The sequence below is a fragment of the Hydra vulgaris genome, chromosome 11 (assembly GCF_038396675.1).
Source record: "Hydra vulgaris chromosome 11, alternate assembly HydraT2T_AEP".
NCBI lineage: Eukaryota > Metazoa > Cnidaria > Hydrozoa > Anthoathecata > Hydridae > Hydra > Hydra vulgaris.
In genome coordinates, this window is record NC_088930.1 from 45,010,741 (window position 1) to 45,016,009 (window position 5,269).

The following is a 5,269-nucleotide window of genomic DNA, read 5'->3' on the forward strand; positions in this document are numbered from 1 at the left end:
AAGAATAAAAATATAAAACCAAAAATAGAAATAAAAATATAAAACCCATAAAATAGAAAAAAAAAATATAAAACTCATAAAATAAAAATAAAATAGAAATAAAAACATAAAACTTAAAATAAGACATAAAAATATATAAATGTTCATTTAGTCACAATCAAGTGAATCCTCATTTTCATCATCCTGTAAAGTTATATGGCTCTAAAATTTGTGGCACTACTAAACCATATAACATGTAATAAATAATCAAACTATTTTCTATGCAACCGTCCCGCTTAATTCTCTATAACAATTTTTTTTTTTTTTTTTTTTTCTCTTTTTCTTTAATTCATATTCAATTTTTCTATGCTTGAAAAATGCTGGATCACAACAAAACTCCTATGACTTCTACTTCTTTGACTCTTCTTCCTTTCTTTCCTTCTTTTTACTGTTATATTTTTTGTTATTGATATTGTTATGATGTTTATATATATATATATTTTTTTTGCATTATCCTTATGATAATCACTATAATATATATAGATAAATATATAGTAAAATATATACCTATATATAGTAAAATATATAGATAGTACTTATTATATTACTGTATTTAATATTATTATTACTATTTATTACTATTATTATTACTATTTATTTTTATTTATTTTTTATTACTTATTATTATTATCATTATTATTATGCTATATTTATACCATCATAGGTCTTTACGCGTCATCAGTTTTTAACTGTTTGTAAATGTCCCGCACGATTGTATATATACAGTTATTATTAAAATGAAAATATACTGATTTGATTTGATTTGTATACATAATCAACTATTTAAGTTAAACTTTTATATAATTTATGAATAGGAGTTTGTTATTATTGTATATTTTATGTTATTGTATGTTTCTGAAGTTAATTTTTTACTATGTCTCAGCATCTAAAAAACCGCAGTTGTTTTAAGATTTCCATGTGATCATATCAGTTTCAACATTTTTGATCATTGATGTAAATATATTGAAAAGTTAACAATTTATATTACTACTTTGTTTTTATAGACTTGGTACTCTTTTAAAACTCTAAAATTTTTGATTATTTTGATAAAGTTGGCTTATTTCCTTCAAACCAATCAACGAGAAAAAGTTTCAGAGTTTAAACTGGTAATGGAAAAGTTTTAAAGCTGTTTGTTAATGATAGTATCATTGTAAAAAGGGGCTGTAGAAGTTCAAAGTTTTATTTAAAATTTTTTTTCTTTTTAAACATCTTTGCTTCCAACAAGGCTGCAAGCAACCACTAATTAGAGTTGGAAGTTACTGGAAGAGAAAATATGAAGATTGTAGAGCAAGATAACGATTGACGGACGACTTAAAGGATTGCAAATTATATGAATCAGGCAAACAAGATGAAGGAAGCGAATTCCAAAGAGCTGATGTTTGAGGAAAAAAACTAGACAAATAAGCGTTTTTGGAGCACTTAGGAACAGTCACAGAAAAAGGATGAAACTTTATTGAATGACGAGTAACATGAGAATGAATTTTAGTAGATGGCACAAGAGACGCTAGCTCTTTAGAGCAGTGCCCATTATAGTATTTGTGGAAAAGAGAAAGAGAAACAACATTACGATGATGTGATAATGGTTGGAGGTTGGCTGCAAGAGCAGGTCCAACTATGTTTACAATGCGATTTTGCACCTTGTCTAAAAGAGAAAGGGCATCATTAGAAGAGCTGCCCCAGATATGGCAACAGTATTCCATTCAAGGCCAGATTTGAGATTTATAGAGATAGAGAATAGAATCTGGAGTAAGAAAGTGTCAAGCTGGATAAAGAGATGCAACCTTAGCAGATGCTAATTTTGCAACTGATTTGATATATGGTTTCCAAGAAAGATTGGAAGTAAGAGTTAATCCTAGAAGAAAATTTGTCAATACAGTCTAAAGACAAGGTCTTTACGAAACCCATCTGGCTGGCTTGATGGCACCTTGATTGATATAGCACAAAGTTTGCTTTTATATCAGTTTGATAAAATATCTGGGTTTTAAAGTTTAAAATATCTGGGTTTTAAAGTTTAAAATATCTGAGTTTCAAAGTTTAAAATATCTGGGTTTTTTGTACATTTTTAATCGTTTTAATTAGTGGTGTTTTCAGAAAGTTACAGTATTATGCAAATGATTAATGTTAGAAAATCATATTTGGTGCTTCTAAGTAACGTTTTCTGAATTTGTTTCACATTCAAAGTGTGTTTAGTTTTATGATTTACTCTTTAATAGTTTAAGTAAAGATGATTTACCATTACTAGTGCTTAGAGTTGCACATGAAAATGATTGTGATCTTTTCGTAAAAAGAAATGCAACAGGTTTGTGTATCAGTATCAACCTAAGTTTAGTTAGATGAAAAGATAATGATATGAGGCAAAATTACCTGAAATGTATTGAAAATGGTAAATTAAAGATTCCTTTTGTTACTGTGTTAGACTGTCGTAAAAGGTGTGGCTTTAGTTCTATCATTGTTGTGAATGTATCCTGTTATTTTTGCTAGTTTTTTGTTTTGTTTTGATGACTTATTTGAATGCTTGAATTCAATCAATACACATAAATATGTTGTTTTTTTTGTTTTTTATTGTTGGTTAGTTTATGTACCTTATGTTTTAGTTAATAATTAAAGATTTTGTTATGTTTTTTATTTTTATAAGTGTCTTATAGATGTCTAAAGTTGCATAATTGGTTAATTTAGGTCAACTGTTGCTTGTTCTTTATTTCATTATTGGCGTGATGATTTGTTTTGCTCACTTTATAGTTTATTTCTTACTGTCATCAGTTATTCATTTTTATCAACTAGGGTTATCAATATAAGATATAGTTAAAAGGTAAAGTTATTAAAGTCAGCTCTTTATATACATACATTTGTTGCAGTTGCAGTTAACTACTATTACAACTACGATAAAATTAGTATTTAAAATATGGTTATGTTATTTTTGATTTTAATAAGATATTTGACCATTTTTTATAGAATATTGTGAAAGTATAGACTATTCTGGCATGTCTGTTTTAACATTTTTTTAAATTCATATGATTCAAAGATTTAAATCCTCATGGCACACCATTTAGAGTAAATCAATTTATTGACACATTTTCTAAATCAATTTATTTACACATATTGATCAATGCATTTATTAAGTACTTTTCTGGCACAAAAGCAGGTATTTTTTATTTTATTTTTTCATTGCGTTTTTATGATACTATTCATGTTATACTATATTTCTATAGGCTATATACTATATATACTATATACTATATAGGCTTGTAATTCCGTGTGGAAAAATCGTATTTCTTCCGAAAATGCCCAAGTTTCAACTAAGTTAAATTTTTTCAAAAAGATTTAGAAACCATGTTATTTTATCTTGTTAATTATATTGTGTAAAGATATTTTGATCTTATTTTTAAAATAAAGTTTTTGCATGAAGTGTGTCGTTTCTTTAATGTCGTTTTTATTTAAAACATTCACATAGTAAAAAATAGTAAACTAAGTTTAGGTCACATTTTATAATTATTGTACTATATACATAACACCGCTAAAATCGTCGAATAACACCCGTCTAGATTGTTATTCAAAGGTAGTGCAGAAGTGGTGTATTGGCAGAGGGCTTGCCTCTATCGAGAAGTTCCGAGTACCACGTCCATGGTAGTGCCGCATTAAACTTGTTTCTCCGCGTAGCGGTCTTGTTCGTCTTGGTTTGTGATTCGGAGTTGTAGAGTTGAGAGAGGGTTGTAACCACAACTAGCAGCTTATTTGACTGTAGTGGCTTTTCTCTTTTTCTTTGGGGAGGTAAATTAACACACACAAAAGACAGGCCAGACACAAGTTAATAAATTCTCTTATTTTCTTTTTGCTGCGAAAACATCAGAATACTTTTCTTACTATTTATCTGCGTAGAATCAAGTAACCATTACTTTTAATCAAAAAGCTTAATTGTTAGTGAGAACTTTTCTTTAATTAAATATTCTTGCGTATTTACAGATCACAAACTTTTACAATTGTTAAGTTTAAGAGTTAAAGATGAATAATTTAACTTTTATAGTAGACTCATCCAGTTGGTGACCTAAGGGGAAAAAAAAGCTTTTTCTTAAAAAAATGTCTCGTGTCATACTAAACTAAAAAGATATAAATTTCGACTAGAATATATATCGCGAGTTAAATATTTTTTAAAATATTATTAAAAAAACATTATTAAATTATCACTATAAAGATGACGTGAAATAATACTAATTCACTTGACAAAGTAAACGCTTTTAGTTCAGTTAACGTATGTTTGTTCGTCTGGGTTAGTAAAAAATGCCTTGACTGTTCAACTTATCTACTTATTTAACGTAACTTAATACGTTAAATATGGGGCGACTGAATAAGTGCGAATTTTATAACTGCGAATCTGCATAAGTGCGACTGGCATAAGTGCGAACTGGCATAATTGCGACTGGCATAAGTGCGAACTGGCATAAGTGCGAACTGGCACAAGCGCGAACTGGCATAAGTGCGAATACTTGCAAAAACTGGCATAAGTGCGAACTAGCACAAGCGCGAACTGGCATAAGTGCGCCAAAAGAATTTGCAAACATTGGCATAAGTGCGAACTGGCATAAGTGCGAAACAATTGCAAAAACTGACATAAGTGCGAACTGGCATAAGTGCGCCGAAAGAATTTGCAAACATTGGCATAAGTGCGAACTGGCATAAGTGCAAACCAATTGCAAAAACTGGCATAAGTGCGAACTGGCACAAGCGCGAATTAGCATAAGTGCGCCGAAAGAATTTGCAAACATTGGCATAAGTGCAAATTGACATAAGTGGCGAATTGGCAAGTTCGCACTTATGCCTATTCGCACTTATGCCAGTTCGCACCTATGCCAATTCGCACTTATGCCAATGTTTGCAAATTCTTTCGGCGCACTTATGCCAGTTCGCGCTTGTGCCATTTCGCACTTATGCCAGTTTTTGCAATTGATTCGCACATATGCCAGTTCGCACTTATGCCAGTTCGCACTTATGCCAATGTTTGCAAATTCTTTCGGCGCACTTATGCCAATTCGCACTTATGCCAGTTCGCACCTATGCCAATTCGCACTTATGCCAATGTTTGCAAATTCTTTCGGCGCACTTATGCCAGTTCGCGCTTGTGCCAGTTCGCACTTATGCCAGTCTTTGCAACTGCTTCGCACTTATGCAGATTCGCAGTTATGAAATTCGCACTTATTCAGCCTCCTCGTTAAATATCTGTAAACCAACGCATGCG

The 5,269-nt window shown here is 30.5% G+C and overlaps 1 long non-coding RNA gene across 2 annotated transcripts; it reads left to right on the forward strand.

Moving 5' to 3' along the window:
• Positions 1–640: 640 nt before the first annotated feature.
• LOC136086694 (uncharacterized) lies at positions 641–3,444 on the forward strand. 2 transcript variants are annotated; one of them, XR_010641521.1, is made up of 4 exons: positions 740–1,145; positions 2,716–2,848; positions 2,992–3,181; positions 3,281–3,444. It is a non-coding gene; the product is annotated as an uncharacterized LOC136086694 (long non-coding RNA). The 2 variants fall into 2 exon arrangements; XR_010641520.1 differs by having other exon boundaries at positions 641–2,848.
• The last annotated feature ends 1,825 nt before the right edge of the window (positions 3,445–5,269 follow it).